The following is an 11,894-nucleotide window of genomic DNA, read 5'->3' as shown; positions in this document are numbered from 1 at the left end:
AACATAACATAATTATTTATGTAAACTTTTTTTTAAATTTTAAAACAGCTTTGGATTTATAGAAAATTGTGAAAATAGTATAGGAAACTTCTGAAACATATACCCAGTTTCCCTGTTATCTATTAGTATGGTAAATTTGTCACAATTAATAAATCAATTTTGATACATTTATTCTTTTTTTAATGTTTTATTATTTATTTTAAGAGAGAGACAGAGCACAAGCAGGGGAGGGGCAGAGAGACAGAGAGACACAGAACCCAAAGCAGGTTCCAGGCTCCACGCTGTCAGCACAAAGCCTGACTCAGGGCTCAAACTCACGAACCTTGAGATCATGACCTGAGCCAAAGTTTGACGCTTAGCTGACTGAGCCACCTAGGTGTCCCATTGATACATTTATTCTTAAGTCCACACTTTATTCAGATTTTGTTTAGATTTCACTTAATATCCTTTTTCTTTTCCAGGATCCCATCCAGGCTACCACATTACATTTAATTTTCATGTCTCCTTAGACTCTTCTTGGCTATAACAATTTGGCAGATATTTATCATGATCTTGACAATTTAGAGGAGTGCTGGCCAGATATTTTGTAGAATGCCTCTCAATTGGGATGTGTCTGATATTTTTCTCATGATTAGATTGGGGTTTTGGATTTTGAGGAGAAAGTCTAAACAGGTGTCATTTTCATCACAGCATAGCAAGGGTACATACTATCAACATGACTGATCACTGTTGACATTCACGTCGATCACATGGTTGAGCTAGTGTTTGTCAGTTTTCTCCATGGTAAATTTACTTTTTCCCCCTTTCTGTACTGTACTCTTTAGAAGGGATCCACTATTTTCAGTCCACACTTAAAGAGTAGGGAGTTTAAAACAAACAAGGAGTGGTAAGTTATAGTTCACTTCCTTGAGGGTGGAGTCTCTACGTAAGTTATTTAGACTTCCTCTAGATAGGAGATTCATCTACTTGCCTCCATTTATATATATTCAGTCATCTTCAGTCACTATCAGTATAGACTCATGGACATTTACTTTACCCTTTGGGTTATAATCTAATATTACTTTGTTACTCAAATTGTTTCAACTTCAGCCATTGAGAGCTCTTTCAGTTGGCTCCTGCAACCCCCTTTGACACAGAGACACAATGTCCATCATTGAGGGGTTTTTGGTTTTTTTTACATTTAACATTTTTTTAAACATTGTCTTATTTTTACACACTACAAGATACACCAGGAGCTTCTTGTATATTTCCTATCCCAGTCATAAAATCAGTCATTTCTCCAAGGAGGCTGGGTTCTTTTCATTGGCAAATGTTATTAGAAACCAAGGACTGCTTGCTGCTACTGGGTCTCGTTGCTTCTAGGTTTTCTTAGCTGACAGAGCAAGGAAGTACTATATGTGTGTATATACAAATCTGTGTGTACAGGTTATGCTCTATGTGGAGACTTCTGTGCTTATATTAAACTAAACATGAGTTAATGCTGTTATCTCCAGTGTGATACCTCTGATTTATTATGACATGGATCTTTCTAACCTCCATTATTTGCTTATTTGAACCCTCCATACCAACAGTAAGAATGTTCCCACCATTCACCATCTATTTGCTTAATCTCTTTTTTAATGTTTATTTATTTATTTTTGAGAGAGAGATCAAGAGAGTGCAAGAGGGGGAGGAGCAGAGCAAGAAGGGGAGAGAGAATTCTAAGCAGGCTGTGCACTGTCAGCAGAGCCAGACGTGGGGCTCCATCTCACGAACCATGAGATCATGACCTGAGCCAGAATCAAGAGTTAGATGCTGAACTGACTGAGCCACCCCGGTGTCCCTATTTACTTAACACCTCAATTCTAGTATCCATTCATAGTGGTTTCAGAATTAACCCATATCACCCTGTGGGGAACTTTATCAAGTAGAATATATGCTCATGTTTTTCTGAGTCTTATAGACAATAGTTATTTCCATTCAGAACCATTTTCCCCAACTCCCTTTGGTGAGGTTGTTTCATACACTTATAATACAGTTAGACGTTTCTGTTACATTCTGTATTCCATCCTGATATTCCTGACCTACCAACTGACTTTTTATAATCTACATACATTAAGGTTCACTCTTTGTGCTGTAGAAGCCTGTGGGCTTTGACAAACACATATGGTCACTTTCCACCATTACAGTATCATACACAAGAGTTTAACCACCCTAAGAAAACCCTCTGCTTCACCTATTCAAGCCTCCTCCTTCTTTCAAACACATGGCAACTAGTGGTTGATTTTTTATGTCCATATTTTGCTGTTTTCAAAATGTCATCTAATTGGAATCATACAACATGGAGTTTTTCCAGACAGGCTTTTTCACCTGCCAATATATATTTATGTTGCATTCATGTTTTTTCATGCCTTTATAGAGAACTCCTTTTTTATTATTGAATAGTATTACATTATATAGATATATTTTAGTTTGTTTTCCATTCATTTATGGAAGGACATCTTGGTTGTTTCCAGTTTGGGGCAATTATAAATAAATCTGCTATAAATATTTGTGTGCAGGATTTTGCATGGACATATGTTTTAAAACTAGTTGGGTAAATAGTAGTGCAATTGCTAAATTGTATGGTAAGATTATGTTGAACTTTATAAGGAATTTCCAGTCTTCCAATGTGGCTCTACAATTTTGTATTCCTACCAACAATGAATGACGTTTTCCATGGCTACACATCCTTATCAGTTTGTACTCTCAGATTTTGATATTCTAGATATTCTTTTTTTAGTTCAAGTTAGTTAACATACAGTGTAGTCCTGGCTTCAGGAGTAGAACCCAGTGATTCATCTCTTATATATGACACCCAGTAGTCATCTCAAAAAGTGTCCTCCTTAATGCCCATCACCCTTTTAGCCCATCCTCCCACAACCCTTCCCTCCAGCACCCTCAGTTTGTTCTCCATATTTAAGAGTTTCTTATGGTTTGCCTCCGTATCTGTTTTTGCCTTATTTTTCCTTTTGTTCTACTATGTTAATCTGTTGTGTTCCCCAAATTCCACATATGAGTGAAATCATATATCTGTCTTATATCTGTCTTTCCCTGACTGACTTATTTTGCTTAGCATAATATACTCTAGTTCCATCCATGTTGTTGCAAATGGCAAGATTTCATTGTTTTTGATTGCTGAGTAGCATTCCATTGTGTGTGTGTGTGTGTGTGTGTGTGTGTACAGACAATGGAAAACACCACGTCTTCTTATCCATTTATCAGTGAATGGACATTTGGTGTCTTTCCATAATTTTTTTTTGTATCCTTTGGATAAATATCTAGTAGTGCAATTGCTGGATCATAGGGTAGCTCTATTTTTAATTTTTTGAGGAATCTTCATACTGTTTTCAAGAGTGGCTGCACCACTTTGCTTTCTCACCAACAGTGAAGAAAGGTTCTCCTTTCTCTGCATCCTCGCCAACATCTTTTGTTTCCTGAGTTGTTAATTTTAGCCATTCTGACAGGTGTGAGGTGGTATCTCATTGTGGCTTTGACTTGTATTTCCCTGATGATGAGTGATGTTAAGCATCTTTTCATGTGTCTGTTAGCCATCTGGATGTCTTCTTTGGAAAAGTGTCTATTCATGTCTTCTGCCCATTTCTTCACTGGATTGTTTGGTTTGGGGTGTTGAGTCTGGTAAGTTCTTCATAGATTTTGGGTATTGATTTTTTTATCCAATATGTCATTTGCAAACATCTCCCATTCTGTCGGTTGCCTTTTAGTTTTGTTGATCGTTTTCTTTGCAGTGCAGAAGCTTTTTATCTTGATAGGGTTCCTATAGTTCATTTTTGCTTTTATTTCCCTTGCCTCCAGAGACATCTCTTATAAGAAGTTTTTACAGCTGAGGTCAAAAAGATTGCTGCCTGTTTTCTCCTGTAGGATTCTGATGATTTCCGGTCTCCAGGTCTTTCACCCATTTTGAATTCATTTTTGTGTATGGTGTAAGAAAGTGACCCAGTTTCATTCTTCTGCATGTCATTGTATTCTAGATATTCCAATAAGTATGTTATGAGATTTCATTGCTGTTTTAATTTGTATTTGACTACTGATAGATGATGTTGAGCATCCATTTTTATGCTTATTTGCCATCTGTTTACCATCTTTGATGACAACTCTGCTCCTATTTTTGCCCATTTTTAAACTGGGCTCTTTGCTTTCTAACTGTTGACCTTGAACAGTTATCTGTATATTCTGGATACAAGTCCTTTATCAGATGTGTGATTTGCAAATATTTTCTTCCAGTCAGTGGTTTTCATTTTCATTCTTTTACAGTGTCTTTGGCAGAAGTTTTAATTATTTTTTGATGATAAATGCATTTCATTATTTATTTAGATGTTTAAGTTCTTGCACTAGATTTTTACAAGCTGGTGAACACTGACAAATTATTTCTCCCACAGAACTATAACCACACATTCCCAGACACTATAAATATATGGTTGAACTAACATTAATACACATCACCATTTTATCAATTACCTAATAAGACAAATTATCAAGTATCCAAATATTAAGTTATACAGGTCAAAAGGCATATAAAATATTAGATGTCTGCTCAATTAATTAGCAGAAACCCACTTCTTCTTCTTCTTCTTTTTTTTTTTTTTTTGCAAGAGAGGTTGGGAAGAGAAGGAAGAAAAAAATCACACTTCAAACAAAAATAAGTTGGTAAACAACTTCAGATAAGAAAACAAAATACAAGTATTTCAGAAATTTTATGATTAAGAATTGTTTTAGGGGCGCCTGGGTGGCGCAGTCGGTTAAGCGTCCGACTTCAGCCAGGTCACGATCTCGCGGTCCGGGAGTTCGAGCCCCGCGTCGGGCTCTGGGCTGATGGCTCAGAGCCTGGAGCCTGTTTCCGATCTTGTCTCCCTCTCTCTCTGCCCCTCCCCTGTTCATGCTCTGTCTCTCTCTGTCCCAAAAATAAATAAACGTTGAAAAAAAAAAAATTTTAAAAAAAAAGAATTGTTTTAGCTACAATAACAAAGCACCTCTACCTTTTAAAAAATATTTACTAAATTAAAGAGCATATTCTACATGTTCTGCGCAAGACAAAGGCAATGTTTTACTAAAAATACTTAATAGCCCCCTCCTGTTCTTTTTTCAGGCCCTCCCTGTAAGTTGCACCTGAAAGTGCAAACATTAAAATTAACTGTAAGGCTTTTTTGTCTGGAGACAGTAAAGACATGTGCTTCTGTACAATGTAGATTTTCAAAATGGAGGTTTTCCATAACAGCACAAAGTAAAATTTGTAGAAAGACATGAAACAATTATTGTAACACTTGGTAAAAATAAAAAAAAAATGGTTGAGCCAACCTGATGTATACTGGTACAAATGTGGGAGATGTAAACATAAAGTGAGCAGGCAAATAACCATATAGGCCCTAATTTCTATGTTTGAAATGACTGAAGGAGTAAACCACATAAGGTCCAGAGTGTTCATAGTTCCTGGGATTTTAGTTCTGTATAACACTAAAAATATACAATATTGTGCTGGGTATTTTGGCACCTAATCTTTGTAAATTTCTTATATATTGATAAGATTTTGGCATGGGAATAGATTTAAAGACATAACTCAATACTGCATGATTTCAGGAAAGATCAACTGGTATAAGTGATAAACACATTTTAAATGCTGAACAGCCAGAATCTTCTGCTAAGTGTCCAAACAGGTTGATGGTAACCCAAGCATAGAGGTTGCAATTCTGTCAAATTTGTGGCCTAATAAAGCTGCTTTCCACTACTATGGAAGCTTCATTATACTTATTCACTAAGCCAACATGTTGGCTAATGTGTACAACAAATTAGGTCCTGTTTCAAGTTTCACTTCCAAGGTAATGACATCAGGCACCCCAGTTTTATTGAATGCCACAGTTGTTTCTATGATCAGTGGAGTCTTTGAAGCGCAGCTGCATTTTAGGACGATACTTCTCCAAATACAAAAGTTGCTGGCTGTTAAAAGCTCCACACCGCTTTTGTCTTATGGAGTGTACAGCATCTTCGTATTTCATTTCACCTTCAATTAATGCTAGGACAACAAGCACTGGAGTTCTCCCAAGGCCTGCAACACAACGAACAGCCATACAACAACCAGGTTCTTCATGACACTTGATTTTTACAAAACTTAACCAGTCATCAACAATCTGGCTGGATGGTGGCACACCATCATCAAAAGGCCAATCAAGAATATGGATGCCTTCTTTCTCTCTAAGAGTAGTGTCATAAGTTGCTTCACACACTCTTAATATTGTGGTAAATCCATACTTCTTAAGTTCCTCTCTAAATTTGTTTAAGGTCGCATTGGTTGGATTGTGCGAAATGAGAAATCTCAGGTTCTTGCATGTGACTTTCACAGGAGCTGGGCAGTTCACTCAAGCCATGTTACTCTTGTTAAAAAACTCTCAATAAGGTTATGAAAGAATTTTAAAATTGAAAGCAGAAATGATGAAAAGAAACTGAATCTACTTCAACATACTCCACCTGAAATTCTCAGTGCTCTGAGTATGAAGTTGGGAGTGTGGTGGGAAATGAAATGAACCTCCTAAGAAGAAGGAGCAATTCTTCAATCCAGTAATACTGAAGCAATAGAAAAAAAGTGCACTGAGGTTTACCCCATCCAGGTCAGAACTCTTGTAAAATGCTCTGTGGATTTCAAGCCAACACTCTGTGTCCAGGTTAATGATGAGTGATTTCATTCATTTAAGATTTCTTATGGGGGCTTCTTGGTGGAGTAGTCATGAATTTCTACACTTCACTTGTCTGCATAGGGGTCGTGCTGTGCCTGGAAGTAATCTCCACTGCCCTTCAGAAACTCCATAAATGTGTGACCAAGAACACCACAGAACTGAGGAATATGTGTACTCATTGAAGATTGTGGCCTAATCATACAGCTGCTCCCGAGGTGGCGGGGACACAGAGCAGGGGGTAGCGGTGGTCATCATGGGGTGGTGGCAGGGGCACCAGACTCTACCACGCAGTGAGTGGCTCCGAGAAGAGCCAGAAGTTATAATTTTAATAAAGTTCAACTTAACATTTTTTCTTTGCCTTTGGTATTGTATCTAAAAACCCATTGACAAACCCAAGGTCAAGCAGATTTGCTCCTATGTGTTTTCTTCTGAAAATTTTAGAGTTTTTAAGTAACTGCATCATTTTGCACTAACTTTTGTGAAAGGTGCATGGTCTATACATACTATTTTTGAAAAATTTGCTTGTGTGGCTGGCTCATGTTGCAGCACTGAATTCTTCTCAATTTCTTTAAGCAGTGGGAAAGTTTGGAGGTTGAGTTTTTCTCTCTGTAATTTAACCTTTAGCATGAAAGCATTTTCTTGGATGTAACACTCTTTTCCAATGCAAATTTCTTTGTTAAAATTTAGAAGCACTAGACCCTTAAAATCTGTGTCTTGAATTTCGTAGGAAATTTCTGGCTTTCTGTCCCTAAAAAGAGGAGTCTTGCAGAAGATGAGAAGGACCTCTGAAATATCCTGTATCTTGTTTAGAAAGATGTTTCCTTGAGTCAAATAACATATAATTATGAACCAATACTATAATTATTTCAATTGTAACAAAATAATTTATTGATCATAGTTATTTTGAAGTCAGTATTATTAATGACAAAGAAAACCTTTTTAGATTTACTTAAGATTTTATTTTTACTTTTTTAAAAAAAGGATTCCCCGTGTCAATTAAGTTACACAAATTTATAACTAGAAAAAATGTTTCACTGAATATACACAAAGGTAGTTGGTGGTTGGAACAGTAATTTTCTCCCCATTTTAGGAGAAAACAAAACAGGTGTTGGCAGTCAATTTAGAGTGAATTAGGAAAATTTTAAGATTTCTAACTGCTACCACAGCATTTTCAAATAGGAAATCATGCAGAAAATTGCTATGAAATTAGCAGCATGGAGTAGGATTATGGACAACAGAAGAGAAAGGTAATATCTTTGATCAATCAAGAGGATGTCTCTGAAGGTTCTCAAATGACAATTTTCAGCAACCTCCTCTTAGTAGCCAGAGCATATGCCTTTTGGTGCTGTGGTACCAAAGCAACATTTTGGTAACTGTGGAGCCTATAAATGTTGAGTGGGGAAGGCAGTCAGTATAGAATCAGTATCCTTTGAGAATGCACACCTTTGCAAAGGGATATCATTCCAACTCTGTACAATGCTGTTTTAACTATTAGCACAATTTTGAGTGTTAAGCATACCAAGCACTGAATTTTGAAGATACAATATCTCCATTTATTCAAACCTCACTGGATTGGACCTTGACCCGGATATAATTTTTTCCCTTTTAGCAGAATTGAAGTTAGATACAAATGCTTTTGTTTTTCTTTTCCCACCACAGAATAGAAAATCTGATGCAGTTAATGTCTGGCATCAGCTATGACTTTAAGAAACATTTTCTTGCCAGGTTTTTGACAGAAGCTTCATTAGTGTCTGCCCACTGAGAGAGAATATGTGTAAAGGAGTACTTACTTCGAAGATTCCATCTTGTGGTAAAGCTGATAGGAAACAACTCAAGTATAAATCATTGCAATGACAAGGAAAACAACTCCGATTAACATTTATACTCATACTTAATTTTTCAGTATGAGAGACAGGAAACCTAAAGATGAAAATGTAACTGCTTACTGGCAAAATAATCAGTTTTTAGGCAATTTTTGAAAGAATCAACAAAATTAGATATTATTAGATGTTGATATAAGTAGGTCACCCTTAATGCATAAATGAAAAAAAGAAGACAAATAGGACATATTTAATAAGACAGACAGAAGAAAAAGGTGGAGGAAACCCATGGAAACAAGTGTGAATGTCATGTGATGATAGTGGAAAAGTTACTGGGCTGAGAGTCAGCAGAACTAAATACTGGTTTCCGTTCTGCAGCTATATAGCTATTTGATTTTAGGCAAAGTGATCAGTTCTACTGGATTCAATTTCTCCTTTTGCTCCATGGGGGTCACAACATCTGAGATTTCTTCCGCTTTCGGCTTCTATGAATTCATAAGAAGGAATAACATAGGTGAAAACATTTTTATAAATACACAACTCTGTTCAAGGGCCAGGTGTTATTCTGATTGAGGAAATTTCTTACCTAGAAAGGAGACGAGGGGCAGATTTCACAGCTGTTACTGACAAGCGTGGAGAGTCTGTGTGTGGCTGTAGCATGTGCACACCTTGCTCCAGGCTGAGCCCAACAGCATAAGGAGCTTCACACTTGAGCGCTGCTACAGCGATGGTGCCAGCAACGGCTGGATGCCCAGAAGCCTTCTCAGCATTGCACACAGGGTGAGGACAGACATGTTGCAAACCTTGATTCTTGTAACCCCTTCTCGAAAGCAGACCATCTCCTTAGCAGAATTTTACTTTCTTTAGCCTCTGAAAGGACCAAAGAGCTTCCAGGTGTCCTCATAGATTGGCTCTTTTCAACCAGCTTTTGTAGCCTTTGCATCAGCAGCCCATAGAGTAGGACCTCATTCTATAAGGAAAAACAATGAACATGACACAATCAGTTGTCATTTCCCAGTCTTCACATACATTCCCTTCATTATCTGAGAATGCTGAACTCATGATGCAGTTTAGGAAGGTTGGAAATGTGACAAAATAAATACTTTTGAGGCAATTTTCTGTTTCACTTCATTTCCCTAAGCTCTTCTTTTTTCCCCTATGACTTTTTAAAATATAGCTTTTAAGGACTTCTAGGGGAAGATGGTGGAGTGGGAGGATCCTAAACTTACCTTGCCACATGGATACAACTACATAAAACCCACATTCATGTAAATAACCCAGAAAAGGATGTAAAGTATGACACTATATACCTAAAACATTGCGGGGGGAAAGAGAAGAGTAAAAGTTTAGGTGCTTTTATAATAAATTCAAACTTAAATTACCATCAACTTAATATAGACTGCTATATGCACAAGATATTACATATAAACCTAATTGTAATCATAAATCAAAAAATGGGTGATATGCAAAAAAAAATTTTTAAGTAATCCAAGTATATCACTAAAGAAAACCAGAAAACCATGACAGAACAGAGCAAGAGAAGAAAGGAACAGAGAAGAACTATAAGAACAACAATAAAACAATTAACAAAATGCCGTAAGTGCATACTTATAATTACCTCGAATGTAAATGGACTAAATGCTCCAATTAAAATGTGCAGGGTAACAGAATGGATAAATAAGACCTTTCTATATATTGCCTACAAGAGGTTCATTTAAGACCTAAAGACACATGAAGATTGAAAGTGAAGGGATGCAAAAACATTTATTATACAAATAGAAGTGAAAAGAAAGCTGGGTAGCAATACTTAGACAGAGTAGACTTTAAAATAAAGACTGTAGCACTGGGTGTTGTATGGAAACCAATTTGACAATAAATTTCATATATTGAAAAAAATAAAATAAAATAAAATAAAATAAAATAAAATAAAATAAAAAATACTGACATATAATCATAATGGAGACAATCTAACAATAAGATACAACAATTGTAAATATTTATGCACCAAATATGAAGCACTCAAATACATAACACAGCTAATAAGAAATATAAAGGAAGAAATAGTTAGTAGTACAATAATAGTAGAAGACTTTAACATCTCACTAACATCAATAGACAAATCATATAAACAGGAAATCAAACAGGAAACAGTGCCTCTGAAGGACACATTGGAGCAGATATACCAAATAGATATATTCAGAACATTTCATCCTAAACAGCAGAATACATATTCTTTTCAAGTGCACATGGAAAATTCTCCAGAATAGAGCACGTGTTAAGCCACAAAACAAATCTCAACAAATTCAAAAAGATCAAAGTCTTAGCATGCATCTTTTCTGACCACAACACACACAATGACACCAGAAATTGTCCAAGGGAAAAAATCTAGACAGAGCACAAACACATGGAGGATAAATAATATGCTACTAAACAATGAATGGATAGGGGAGGAGCCAAGATGGCAGAACAGCATGGAAGTTTTTTGTGTGTCTCGCATCCATGAAATACAGCCAGACCAACACAAAACCATCCAGCACACCTAGAAAACTGCCTGGAGGATTAACACAACAATCTGCACAACCTGGACCACAGAATTCAGCAGTTACGCAGCACGGAGAGGTGAACTTGGGGAGCGAGAAGCCGCAGGAAGGGAGGTGCTTTTGCAGGTGGAAAGAGGACAGACACAGGGGGGAAGGGGAGAATACAGGAAAAGCACCCTTCCCCAAAAGCAGTTGGAGAAAGTGGAAAATTGGAAACCCAGCCGCAGTGACTAAAATAAAAAGGGAGAAAGGAGAAAGGAGAGGGTTTAAATTCCATTAAGACTGTAAACTGGGGGAGTGCAGAGTCTGCAACTCCACAGCTTGATACCTGGCGGTGCTCTGGTGGGAAGGGCAAATCCGCAGGAGCAGAGTGGGGTCCGGGACGTCCTCAGGCCACACGGGGAAAAGCAGTTCCACTGCTGGAAGGACTTGGTGGAGACTGTTGAAGCCACCTGGTCCCAGCAGACCCCAGAAAACGGCCATATTCACTGGTGCTAGAACAAGATCGTTAAGGGTGAAGCCTGGTGCCAGATGTGTTGTGATTTTCCATAATCCCTGAAACGCTGCTGCTACACTGTCTCGCGAACTTTTTCTGGGATGGGCTGGCACCTGGCTGCAGTCTCGGGCACCGGCAGCAGCAGGGTGCAGCAAGCGTTCCTGGGTGCAGCCAGCGTTCCTGGGTGCAGCCGACATTCGGCCATTGTTCATTCGGCCATTGCTCGGTGAGACCCTCCCACAGAGGGGCGGAACGGGTCAAAGCCGCATTCCTTCAGAAGTAAGGGGCAGAGGAAAACAGCCACATCTGACACAAAACTCGGAAAAGAGGTACT

The 11,894-nt window shown here is 37.6% G+C and overlaps 1 long non-coding RNA gene and 1 pseudogene across 1 annotated transcript; both read right to left on the bottom strand.

Moving 5' to 3' along the window:
- Positions 1-5,130: 5,130 nt before the first annotated feature.
- LOC125170100 (protein tyrosine phosphatase type IVA 1-like) lies at positions 5,131-6,398 on the bottom strand (annotated as a pseudogene).
- Positions 6,399-7,643: 1,245 nt separating this feature from the next.
- LOC125170102 (uncharacterized) lies at positions 7,644-11,685 on the bottom strand. The gene is made up of 3 exons (XR_007153891.1): positions 11,393-11,685; positions 9,111-9,494; positions 7,644-9,009 (listed from the first exon to the last, which is right to left on the bottom strand). It is a non-coding gene; the product is annotated as an uncharacterized LOC125170102 (long non-coding RNA).
- Positions 11,686-11,894: the final 209 nt, after the last annotated feature.

Source organism: Prionailurus viverrinus, chromosome B4, assembly GCF_022837055.1.
Source record: "Prionailurus viverrinus isolate Anna chromosome B4, UM_Priviv_1.0, whole genome shotgun sequence".
Lineage (NCBI taxonomy): Eukaryota > Metazoa > Chordata > Mammalia > Carnivora > Felidae > Prionailurus > Prionailurus viverrinus.
The sequence above is the reverse complement of the archived record's forward strand: the minus strand, read 5'-3'. Positions and strand labels throughout refer to the sequence as shown.